The sequence below is a fragment of the Taudactylus pleione genome, unplaced genomic scaffold, assembly GCF_031769625.1.
Source record: "Taudactylus pleione unplaced genomic scaffold, aTauple2 ptg000001l, whole genome shotgun sequence".
NCBI lineage: Eukaryota > Metazoa > Chordata > Amphibia > Anura > Myobatrachidae > Taudactylus > Taudactylus pleione.
In genome coordinates, this window is record NW_028284404.1 from 1,133,778 (window position 1) to 1,148,296 (window position 14,519).

Consider the following 14,519-nt stretch of genomic DNA (forward strand, 5'->3'; position numbering starts at 1 on the left):
CTGTGTATACATGTCAGAGACACTTTAAGGCTTGTTTACAATATGTGAGGTTCCTTTGCATTATCTATATGGCACAGTCATGGCGCTCTGACCACTTACACCATGACATAACACTGTTAGGTGGGCGCTGTCCCCAGACCTCAGTCTTGTCGGATCATGTCTACGCATCACAGGCTGGGTTTCAGCAAATCCGTTCTGCCGGCTGTCGGCTGTGGTGTGACATGGTCCTTGTGGTTATACTGGTGCATCATGCGGTACATGGGCAGTTACATGCTGGGTGCAGAAACCATTCTATAAAGATAAAACAGTGGAATTCTCAGAAGCCTGGCTACACATATACAGTAATAAGTGTCTCTATTGGGTGGAAGTGTTTAATGATGAACAGTGAGAAATCTGACTACTGTTATGTGTTGTCTGCAGACTCTGTGTATGTGGAGCCTCAGCAGAAACCCGATGAACACGGAAATGATACAACGGCGACAGAATCTGTGCCCGAGGAGGAGGATGGTGGTGATGATCCTTATTATGGTGGCGCTAATGGTGATGACAACAACAACACTCATGATGATGACAGCAACAACACTCATGATGATGACGACAACAAAATCATGATGACGACAACAACAATACTCATGATGATGATGACAATAATGCTCATGATGATGATGACAACAAAGCTCATGATGATAATTAGAACAATTCCCATGATGATGATAACAACAATGCTCATGAGGATAATGACAACAATGCTCATGATGATGATGATGACGACAATGCTCATGATGATGATAACAATATTGCTCATGATGATAATGACAACAATGCTCATGATAATGATGACAACAATGCTCATGATAATGATGACAACAATGTTCATGATGATAATGACAACAATGCTCATGATAATGATGACAACAATGATCATGATGATAACAACAATGCTCATGAGGATAATGACAACAATGCTCATGATGATGATGATGATGATGATGATGATGATGACAATGATGATGATAACAATATTGCTCATGATGATAATGACAACAATGCTCATGATAATGATGACAACAATGCTCATGATGATAATGACAACAATGCTCATGATGATAATGACAACAATGCTCATGATGATGATGACAACAATGCTCATGATGATGATGACAACAATGCTCATGATGATGATGACAACAATGCTCATGATGATGATGACAACAATGCTCATGATGATAATGACAGCAATGCTCATGATGATGATGATGACAGCAATGCTCATGATGATGATGACAACAATGCTCATGAGGATAATTACAACAATGCTCATGAGGATAATGACAACAATGCTCATGATAATGATGACAACAATGCTCATGATGATGATGACAACAAAGCTCATGATGATAATTAGAACAATTCTCATGAGGATGATGACAACAATGCTCATGATGATGATGAAGATGATGACGACAATGCTCATGATAATGACAACAATATTGCTCATGATGATAATGACAACAATGCTCATGATAATGACAACAATATTGCTCATGATAATGATGACAACAATGCTCATGTAAATGATGACAACATCGCTCATGATAATGATGACAACAATGCTCATGATGATAATGACAACAATGCTTATAATGATGATGACAACAATGATCATGATGATGATGACAACAATGCTCATGAGGATAATGACAACAGTGCTCATGATGATGATGAAGATGATGACGACAATACTCATGATGACAAAAATGCTCATGATGATGATGACAACAATGCTCACGATGATGATGACAACAATGCTCATGAGGATAATGACAACAATGCTCATGATGATGATGAAGATGATGACGACAATGCTCATGATGATGACAACAATGCTCATGATGATGATGACAACATCGGTCATAATGATGATGACAACAATGCTCATGATAACAACAATGCTCATGATGACAATGACAACAATGCTCATAATGATGATGACAACAATGCTTATAATGATGATGACAACAATGCTCATCACACACCTGATACACAATGATCACTATACACAGGTCACACTGATATCATAAACCTGTTACACACTGATCACTATACACAGGTCACACTGACATCACACACATGATACACACTGATCACTATACACAGGTCACACTGACATCATACACCTGATACACACTGATCACTATCCACAGGTCACACTGATATCATACACCTGATATACACTGATCACTATACACAGGTCACACTGACATCATACACCTGATACACACTGATCACTATACACAGGTCACACTGATATCATACACCTGATACACACTGATCACTATACACAGGTCACACTGACATCATACACCTGATAATGCTCATGATGATGATGATGACAACAATGCTCATGATGATGATGATGATGATGACAACAATGCTCATGATGATAACAATGCTCATAATGATGATGACAACAATGCTCATTATGATGATGATAACAATTCTCATGATTATGATGACAACAATGCTCATGATGATAATGACAACAATTCTCATGATGATGATAACAATTCTCATGATGATGATGATAACAATGCTCATGATGATGATGACAACAATGCTCATGATGATAACAATTCTCATGATGATGATGATAACAATGCTCATGATGATAATGACAACAATGCTCGTGATAATGACAACTGCTCATGATGATAATGACAACAATGGTCATGATGATGATGACAACAATGATCATGATGATGATGACAATAATGCTCATGATGATGATGATAACAATGCTCATGATGATGATGACAACAATGCTCATGATGATGATGATAACAATGCTGATGATGATGATGATAACAATGCTCATGATGATGATGACAACAATGCTCATGATGATAACGACAACAATGCTGATGATGAAGATGATGGAATTTTCAGAAGCCTGGCTACACATTTATAGTAATAAAGTTTGTTTATTGGGTGGAAGTGTTTAATGATGAACAGTGAGACATCTGAATACGGTTGCGTGTTGCTGTGGGACATGTATTATATAAATCATTACCTTTTTGCTAATTATGATTACTGCATAAAGACTAGTTTCAGTTCTGGTGTCAGAGTCTTGGTCACACTGTGTTGTGACCCCTGACCAGAACAAATGGGTATTGGGCCTGATTCAGAGTCAGCGGCGTTTGGGGGTGGATTTGTTAATGAGTATACCAATATAATTTTGAGCTATGTATGAACATATTTATTAGTGTGCACAAACCACGGCCAATTGAACAAAAGTGAAAATTGTAACAATGTTGGTTGAGGAGTAGATACTTAAAAATATATTTAAAAAATACAACAACTTCGAGGGGAATATGACTTTACACATAGCTGATTCTTTCCATTTAAATAAAGAACATCGCGCTAGCATAGAAATTTGTCCTTGCCCTAAGAAATGTCGCACAAGACTGGGAACAAAATACCATTAATTACTTAGGTGAATTTGATAAGGAAAAACTTAAGACACAAATAAAAGACACAGAGGTTTTTTATTCTTATTTATTTTAAACCACTTTATTTCTAATCTTTATCACCATTCTTTATAGTTTTTTAAACATCCTTGGCACAATTTATTATAAGAGATAAATAAAGGTTACACTAACTGTCCCTAGAGCGCACCAATAGTTCTCATCCTTCATTTCTCTTTTTTCCTTCTTGATGCTGTAATACCACCTAGAGCGTCTTTAGATGCCACCACTGGTTGGTCGCCCCATCCAAACTTGCACCAGCCCTGTGGCAGGTGAAGACTTTCCGTCTGAGGGCCTGATTCACTACGAATCGCAATTCTACTTATACGCAGCTGCTAATATCAGCGGTGGTATGCAAACAACTGCATTGGCATTGCGATCGCAGCATGACATAAGGACGCCAAAGAGGAGAGGATCAGTACCTAGAAGGTAACTGATGAGGCGATGCTTTGAGGTGTAAAGATCCAATATTAAAGTGAGCTGCTGTATATATTGGAGGATGGTCAATCCTCACAAACAAATAGATAGATAACAAGAAAGGAACAGCGCTCAGAATACAAACATGTACATGAAAAATGTATCACATTTTAATACCAAAAAATGATGATCAAATGCTCAAATAAATACACATATAAATGTAAAGATATAACTATATCAGCACAATGAGAAGAAATATAAATAAAAGGATAAAAAGGTCACCCAACCCACATGGACAGGAATAATGTCCAGAATGTAGCAGTGACTTTAGGAGCAAATATCCGGATTACGGCCCTCATTCAGAGCCGTACGCTCTGAATGAGGGCCGGGCTCCATTTTCATGGAGCGTCCTCCTGGACGCTCGTATAGCTGTGGGTCACCACCCACAGGCTATACGAGCGTGCATTGTGATGGCCACGATGGTCGAGACCATCACGACCATCGAATTTGCGAGCCGGAGCCTGCGGTTGAGGTTTTCAACCGCAAGCTCCGGAGTGATTTTGGCTCTATCAGAGCCAAAATCACTCCCACTGACATCACTAGTGATGTCAGTGGGCCGGCTTCTGACGGGAGGCGTTCCCATGGGAACGCCCCTGTCAGGGAGGCACGCCCCCGGCACGCCCACCAAAGGGGGCGTGCTGTCAATCAACATTGACAGCACGCCCCCTTTGATCGGACACAACGAGCGAAGGACTTTCCTTCGCTCATCGCGTCTGGCGCATGCGCACGACGGAGCTCCCTCCGTCGTGCGCATGCTCAGTCCATAACATCGACCCACTTGCGAGCGGACAGCGGCTCGCGAGTGGGTCTGAATCAGGCCCTAAATTCCTTGTTCATGGAAAAGCTAATGGAGCTTTATAAGAAAAATGTCCTGCATGAGTCTATAGTTACCAGTTCCAGTGTCCAAATTATATAATGGGGTCCTTTAGCAATGCTGGCGAAGCTTTTGCAATGTAAATAGTCCGCTATGGCACAGGTCCGGTCCGCTGGTATTAAGGCAGCGGTCTGTGGCACCAATAGCAAGGTGTAGATACACTCCTGCTCAGTGTCGGACTGGGGCATGAAGGGCCCACCGGGGGAATGCAGCGATAGGGGCCCATACTTAGGGGTGTGGCCAGCCTCCAAAGAGGCGTGGCTAACCATTAGAGAGTGCATGGACTGGGCCCCTTAAAAATGTACATATAGTAAATACTGCTGGTGCATGCATGATAATGTACCAGATTAATAGTAGTAATGCATTGTAGAAAATACACCATAGTACTGTGCAGTATAATGCAACATACTGTATGTATAATGCATAATTCAAGTTCACAGTCTTGAACCTGATCCCTAAAGGAGGGGGTGGGCCCTCAGGCAGTGGGGCCCACCGGGGGATTCCCCTGTACCCCTGTGGGCCAGTGCAACCCTGCTCCTGCTTGATAATCTGTAGTGGAGGGTGAGTCAGCCAGCCCCTGACATAAGGATACCCACTTCCCCTTACTCACATCAGTATACGAGGGCAACATAGCAAAACAATCGGTAACATCGGATCCATGCGCAGACTTGCACACGCCCTGACCTTACTCAGAAATTGCTAAGAGCCACGCTCGCTATCAGTGCTTTGTCTGCTTATGGCCACACAGTGAATAATTTATGCACGCCCCTGCAACGGCGTTGATACGCACTGGTACGCCTGCTATCGCCCAACCACCCACAAATGGCACTTCCTGTCAATCACTCTGCTCTGGGTCTGTGCAGCCTCTGCAATCACAGTCCCGATCTCAATAGCTATTTCGCGCACTGCAATGTATACGCATGCACAGAATGCAACAATCGGACGACAGCATGCGTATCAGCAACTGCGTTCATTGCTGAATTGGTCCTTAAGTATGGCCTCCAGTGTGCGCGATTTCAGCGTCTGTGTACACAAACACATCAGCGACACACCCATAACACGCCCATCCGTGTGTCTGCTTATCCACCTCCCAGTGGACGCCCAGGTACACCCAGTACTTTTCCGAGACATCTTTGATACTTTGCATCTCAATGTCAGAAGCGCCAGTATGCAAGCACAGTGTAACGTGTGCGCCATGGAGGTACTTAGGGATTTTCGCACACACGCCATAGCAAAAAGTCACTTAACTCTGCGAACATCGGCCTAGTCTGTGGCTCTACGAGCTGCAGTAAACCAAAAAAAACCCCATACATTTTAAACTCCTTTTCTTGTTCCTGTAACAGGTTCACATGGATCTGATTTTGTATATATTATTTATAATTCATGGTATTTACTTATTTAATTGTTGATTTTTTAGATTGTGCTAATTTTTACATTTATCTATAAATGTAAATAAACCTATGAATGTTGGTATTCTCACAGCCAGGGCACTCTGGGCCTGATTCTGACCTGCTCGCGAGCGCTATAGAGCCAAAATCAATCCAGGGCTTGCGGCAGCGAGACCCTACCGCAGGGTCTCATCGCAAGCCCGATGGTTGCGATGGTTCTTGACCATCGAGACCATCATCATGGACGCTTGCTATAGCTGTGGGTGGTAACCCACAGCTATGCGAGCGCCCAAGAGGCCGCTCCAAGTTGAGGTAGGAGGGCCCTGATTCAGAGCGAGCGCTCTGGACAGAGCATCTGGCTCTGAATCAGGCCCTCTTTCTACTTGTTCTCTCCTTGGCTTACCCATATCACCTGTGCACCTTTTGTCTGCAAGTCCTGTCAGTGACTCTGATACTGTATGCTCGCCCTTAGGTTGGGAAAAGCATCATCAAGTACCAAACTGCCTTCCTGTTCCCACAACATACCACCGGGCAGTGGGTTGACCATTCCTTGCACCGTGTCTGGGGCCAGTTTAAAAGGGGGCCCGTGTGCAGTTTCTCCTCTCTCGCAGTAGACTCTGGCTCTACGGAATCTATTGCACATGTGCAGGTCTCCAGAAACATGCCGCCCACGCCATGTTCTCGATGACTTCTATACTACACAGGAGCAAATCACCAGGAAAATGGCCTTTGCACCATCTTCAAAATGAATTATGAAGCACTAACATGGGACACCGGGGAGGGTAAGCATAATATTTGGGCAGAGGGTGTGCGGGCATTGGCCACCCTGCACCTATTATAGATACACCATTGCCCGTGTCCTGCCTAGTCTGTTTTATTGTTATGGCATGTGTTGTTCCAAGATATGTCAATTTACATTGTATCGTACTTAGGATATGTTAAATACCAATCTTACTATGTATGTTCCCTATAAGGTCCCACGGACACTTTGGGCCTTATTAGAGTTGCACACAATTCCGTCTGCAGGTGGATCTTGAGATTTTTAGCCAGCTGTACAGGCCTCGGAGCCTGCATACGCAATTTACAGAAATCACAGGCCACTTAGTTGTACGGGATGCAGTCAGGAAGCCGACGGTCGAAATGCTGACCGCCGGCTTCCTGACTGTCAAATCGCTGCAGGGTACAAATCCCGATCCCGACGCCTGTTATTAGACCTACGCTGGGAGCCAGACGCCTGACATACCGAACAAAGGTAAGCCGGGCGCGGACAACTGCGCGGGGGGGGGTTAAGTTTCAGGGCTACCGGGGGGACTTAGGCACCCCTAAGGGAGGGTTAGGGGGGGAGTAGGGTTAGGGTTACTTACCGAAATCCGCGGTCGGGATCTTCACCCATGCCGGGCTTCTAGCGTCGGGATTTGAACCAGCGCGGTAATACATACTGATTCCGGTTGTACGGATTTCATTTGTATCTCTCTCCCCCCCCTCCCCTCCTGCTTACCTACGCGGTGGCCGCGGACTGTCAGGGGCTGTGCAGCTTTATAGTACCAGGTAGCGCGGTCCCTGCACCGCACCAAGGAGGAAGTGTAATGTGCTGTGATTTAACTTAAACACCGTACATTACACCTCCTCCATACCGTGCAGGGGCCGTGCAGCCTATTACTATGAAGCTGCACAGCCCCTGACAGTCTGTGGCCGCCGCTCCTTTTAAATGTTTGGGGGGGGGCGAGCTGCCCGCCCCGTTCTGGCGCCCATGGAAAGCCAGAGACCTGTCTGACTTCAGATGGATGACTAGCACCAATTATGGGGCTGGTGCAAATGCGCGCTGATAGTGATGACAGCTACTTTCACCACTGGGAGTGATTAACGTCATGTGCACTGTACTACTCCTGTACTCCATATGGTTAGTGTGGCAAATTCTATTACTTATCAGCTGCATTGAGGAAGGATTTGGCTCTCTCCCCTCAATGACAAGTCAGGTGGCAGCAGAGAGTAAGGGGGAGATTTGCTAATGGGTGATTGGTCAAAGTCGCCGAAGTTTTTATAATGATGATAGATAGTAATTAATGCCAAGCAAGCCTGATTTAGCATTAACTACTGCCGTTTGAAAAACTTCAGTTAAATCCATCGATCATCGGTGGCTTTGAAATTCCGACATTAAAGAAATATCTGCCCCCAAGTGTTTTATCGTTTTTTTTTTTTCCGTGATGGGAAGCTTATGGCAAGAGAAAATATTTTAGAATCACGGGAATATTGACATGGAGAATTGCTAGCATTACATGTGTAACAATAAGCCAGAAACCAGAGAGCTTTTGGCAAACATGGAGGAACGATCCTGGCAGCAATGATGGGAGGCATCTCGATGTATCTGCTAGTCTCGTTGGCACGTAATATCATCTGTATATAATTGCTACCTAATAATCATTCTTTATCCTGTAATCCAAATCAAATTCCCTCTCTAGCTCATGTGGATCATTGTCATGCGGATTAGGAGATGTCCCTTAGCGGAAGCTTGTCTCAGAGCGGTACATCTATAAAGGGTGCAGGGTGTACCCATTGCATTTATTTACCTTACAGCCGCTGGCGCCATTTTCCCAGTGATTTTATACCAAAATATGACACACACACCATATTTCTGAGGTAATAACTGTAATAATGCTGCTACGCCATCTTACCATAGACACTGTGCTTGCGCAAAATACACTCGTACAGTTTCAGAGTCTTATGCACATGGGCCGGAGGTGTGTGTGCTCCCTCTTTTATGTAAGTGCCCGTGCTCAGATTCCATGGCAGGAAGGGATCTCTGGAATAGTCTATTCTTAATCTGGTCACAAAATTGTCTAAGTTGTAGATAATAAAATACATTTTTATTCTTTATTACTCTGGTGTTCTGTGGAAGCCATAACATAAAGGTAAAAAGCATAGTATATGATACGTGCGCATTGAGTACTAAATATTTTATTTACTGAACAAAAAGACATAAAAAAACCCAGTCAAATGTGCTTGTTGAGCCATCCTGACAGATGCGTCGATGACTTTGTTCTCATGGTTTCTATCCACTGGGACTTGAGACCAATTTGTCTTACAGCGTTCAGAGAAGGAAGATCCTGGCTGTTCCTGATTATCCTGCAACGTCAGAGAGTCACCATACAGAACGTGTTGTGTAATGAATATAATGGCAGGTTGCATACATGGAAAACACATAATATGTACTAAGCTCTGGAAAGTGATAAAGTGGAGAGTGATAAACTACCAGCCAATCAGCTCCTAACTGTCATGTCACAGACTGTGTTTGAAAAATGACAGATAGGATCTGATTGGTTGGTAGTTTATCACTCTCCCAATGTATCACTTTCCAGAGCTTAGTAGATCACCCCCATAGTATTATAACTAGAAATATACAGTAGCTGCCCTTTCGTGCAATCCTGTTCAGGGGTTCCAATTAGGTGCCTAACGCATTTCCCTGTATCAAACAGCTTCGTCAGAGCCTTTGACGAAGGTGTTTGATACAGGGAAATGCATTAGGCACCTCCTTCTCTGCACATAGAACCCGGAGGACTGACCACAGCACACTTTGGAGCTTTATCTCTAACATCAAGCAATCCACTTGTCCTAAATCACTGAGCTGTAAGATCACAGGACTAATTGGAACCCCTGAACAGGATTGCACGAAGTTGCTTATATTTTCCAAGACACCAAGGGATACCACCTGTGCTAAGGAATACAGCCATCAATTGGACATTTCTACAGCTTCCGCCTACCTGCAGGTTAAGTTAAGACTATTCCAAGCTTTCCAGCGTGATATTTATCAGCCTTCCGAGGCATGTGCATACCATATATATGGTTTCTCTTGAACCTTTATTATTGAACCTTCATCATTTGGGTTTTTTATAACCAATCTATTGCCAATAATTTCCATGAAAGTCACATGTGTATGTGTTTTTTATGTATTCGTTTAGATATTAAAATATTTTTTATATTTAATTTATCTGCCACTGCACTTATTTATTACCTTTTTTGTATATTATTTATAATTCATGGTATTTACTTATTCAATTGTTGATTTTTTAGATTGCGCTAATTTTTACATTTATCTATTTGTTATATCCAATCAGATGACCTCTGATTTCTGTTAGCAGCATCTTCATATTTACATTTCTGTGACATTTCTTCATGGGACTAATAGCGTAGTCCTTGCTTTTTCTTTTTATACTTTTTATTATTTACATTTATATCTTCTGGCCGCACACCTAAAGGTATTATTATTAATGGGTGGGGACAGACATAGCAGCTCCCCCTGCTGCATGCAGAAGGAATTGACTTGAAAGCTCCACAGTTCTGTTGCAATGATAAATTCCACCTTTATGCCTATACTGGTCCATGTGAAGTTAGTCCTTAGTTCTTTAGATGAATTTGACCCTGAAGTTCAATTTACCTCACACTTATAATAGTATAATAGTATGCCCTATATAATTCAGAAGTTCATAAAATTTAGTCATTCAATTTCTATCTTATGCTCGCTGTCCCTCCTCAGACACAACTACGTGTGCTGGCATGCAAGAAAATTCATGGTCTGTCAGTGCATGCTGGCTTTATGCCTATACTGGTCCATGTGAAGTTAGGGCCTGATTCAGACCCAGTCGCAAGCGCTGAGCGCTCGCAACCAGGTCGATGGTGGCCCAAAGTGCATGCGCACGATGGAGCCGGCTCCGTCGTGCGCATGTGCGAGACCCGTATAGCGATGGGCAAATCGTCGCTCCGGGTCTCGTACCAAAGGGGGCATGCTGTCGAGGTTGAGTGACAGCACACCCCCTTTGCTGGGCGGGATGGGGGGAGGCTGCCCAAATGGAGGCGTTCCCATGTGAACGCCTACCATTTGGGGCTGGCGCCACTGACATCAGAAGTGATGTCAGTGGAGAGATTCCAGCTCTGTTAGAGCCAAAATCTCTCTGGGGCTTGCGGAAACGAGACCCTACCACAAGGGTCTCATCGCAAGCCCGATGGTCGTGATGGTCTTGACCATCTCGTCCATCTTCCTGGCCGCTCGCTATAGCTGTGGGTGGTCACCCACAGCTATGCGAGCGACCAGGAGGCCGTTCTAAAAAAAAAAAAGACCGGCCCTGATTCAGAGCAAGCGCTCTGTCAGAGCGTCCGGCTCCGAATCAGGGCCTCAGTCCTTAGTCCTTTTGGATGATTTTGACCCTGAAGTTCAATTTACCTGACACTTATAATAGTATAATAGTATGCCCTATATAATTCAGAAGTTCATAAAATATAGTCATTCAATTTCTATCTCATACTCGCTGTCCCTCCTCAGACACAACTACGTGTGCTGGCATGCAAGAAAATTCATGGTCTGTTAGTGCATGCTGGCATTTGTAGTGCCACAAAATCTTACACCATGTTTATAATGACAGTATTGTCTTGTTACCCAATGGTTTGGGATACCAAGCTTCTCAGCATTGGGGCTTAACTATCTAGATGCAGGGACATTTTTTTTTGCCACCCTCCTCCTCCTGGAGGATGTGACGAAATGCAGAGTATGATGGGCTGTTATTTCACACAGTAGCCGGCGGTTTTGGGGTTTGCAAATTGCTACACATCGGATGCGGTTTGAGGGCCTGATTCAGCAAGGATCGCAAGTAAGAGATTGCACGTACCTGACCGCTGCGACAATATGCTAATGAATGCATACACACGGCAATCGCAACACAAGATGCAGATGCCCAGCACTACATAAAGCCAGCCCACCTCCCTTTACTCTATGCTTGATCAGTACGCAGGCTAGCAAAAACATCGGTTACATCGAGAACCATTGAACCCATACGCACAACTGTGGTAGCCCTGACCTGCCGCAGCTTCCTGTGTACATCGAGATGTACGGCGGTGTATGCCGCCGCACGAGCTTAGGTATGCACGCCCCTGTAACGCCATTCAGACGCACAGGCGCACCTGTGATCGCCCGACCACCCACAAATGGAACTTCCTGTCATTCAACATCAGAGGTCTCTCCGTGCTAACTGCATATACCATGCAATCCCTTACTTGATCATAATGGCTGGTTTGCGCACGCACATTGAGACACACACGCATGCGCAGAGACGCAACATTGGCCAACTGTGAGCAAATTCTTACTTGTGATCCTTGCTGAATCAGGCCCCGAGTCTTCAGGCAGCATAAGAAGACCTGTGGTTTGGATCTGAAAGGTGCATATTGAGACTGTGGTTCATACTTGCCTACATTCAGCTCCCTCCTTCCGGGAGGGAGCTGAATGTCTGAGCACAGCGGGGAGCATGGCCGGGTTATGATGCAGCAGTGGGGGCGGGGCCACGCGATTGCATCATCGTGGCTCTGCCCCTCTTCATAATGCTGGCTTGCCTGGCTTTCTGGGGGGTCGGGAGCGGCACCCGATATTCGGGAAGCTCCCGACCAAATCAGGAGGGTAGGCAAGCCTGCTGTGGTTTAGATTCCCACAAAATCTCTTGCTGGGAGATACCAGACATCCTTCTCCCAAATTGCACATGGCTTGTTTGTATGTTTCCTAATTTTCTTCTATTTCAGTCAATATTTTGCAGGCTTGCCTACCCTCCCGATTTGGCCGGGAGCCTCCCGATTTTCGGATGCCGCTACTGGCCTCCCGGTAGCCAGCAACCCTCCCGACCTCCCCCCAGAATCAACTAAAAACCCCCGCAGCGAGGGTGCCGGTGACGCGATTGTCGCTGAATCGCGTCATCATGGCCCCACCCCCTGCTTCACAATGCCGAAAATAACAGCATTGTGAAGCGAGGGCGGGGTCACGATGACGGGATCATGTGCATCCTGAGGCACATATGGTAAATACGTTGCTGGGTTTAACATACTGCACCGTTTAATGGTGATGTTTGCAGGTGTTATTAGAGCAAGTTCCCATTTTGTGAACCTAGCTGAGGAAACATGTCTGGTTTGGGCAGAATTCAGCAAAGCAGATACAGCATGGGGAGTATAAACAATCATATCATGGCCTAATACTACATCATCACTCTTACTGACCAATAGAGCAGTTGCTGCTACACTTCTTAAACACGTTGGGAGTGATCTTGCCACAGTGTCCAATTGTGCACTGTAGTATGCTACAGGCCTACTGGCATCACCATGTTTTTGTGTGAGGACACCTGCTGTGCAACCGTCAGCTTCCGTACAATATAAATCAAAAGGTTTTTCATAATCAGGTATTCCCAATGCAGGTGCTCTTGTCAGACTATCCTTAAGATTAAGGAAAGCCTGCTATGTTTCCTCTGTGTGTATGACACGATCGGGCTTTGAGGAAGAGACTAAGGCCCTCATTCAGAGGCGGTCGCAAGAAGCGATCGTTCTCTCTGAATGAGGGCGGCCGCTTCATTTTTGAAGTGCTGCCTCCTGGTCGTTAGTTAAGCTGTGGGTTACCACCCACAGCTTAACGACCGATCAGGTTGATGGTCGCGATTGTGATCACCATCGCGACCAACGGGGCTTGCGACTAGACACTAAGGTTGGGTCTTGGCAACCGCAAGCCCCAGGGAGCTTTCTGCTCTGATGGAGTAGGAAGCTCCCCACTGACATCACTGAGGATGTCAGTGTGGCCGCCCACAAAACGGTAGGCATTCCTTTAGTAATGCCTCCATTTTGGAAACCACCCCCCCGGCCCGCCTACAAAACAGGGCGAGCTGTCGATCAAAATCGATAGCCGCCCCTTTTGTAGCGAGCTCCGGAGCGAGAGAGTTTCTCTCTCACTCCATGAGCTTGCGCACATGCTGTGCGGCCGCTGCGCGTGCACAGGGCTACCCATCGACCCGGTTGTGAGCACATTGGTACTGGTGACCAGGTCTGAATGAGACCCTAAGTCCTGTAATGGTAAAACCAAAATAGAAAAACCTGGGATCCACATTCTGCAGTATCCACACATTCCCAAGAAGGTATGGATTTGCTGTTGGTTCTGAGGCAGTGTCATGGTCTGTATGGCCTGGATTCTGTCAGTAGTCAGATGTCGTAATCCCTGTGTTAACCAGTGTCCTAAGTATTTAACCCTGGACTGGCATGGCTGTAGTTTGTCTTTAGCAACCTTGTGTCCTGTTTGCGAGAGATGAAGCAATAAAAGTTTAGCATCATTTAAACGACATAAATGAATCAGAACACAACAACAAATCATCCACATATTGTATTAGAACAGATCCATTGGCAGGTTGGAAAGGTTGTAAACAGTTGTGTAAGGCCTGGGAGAAGATACTGGGGCTGTCTATGAAG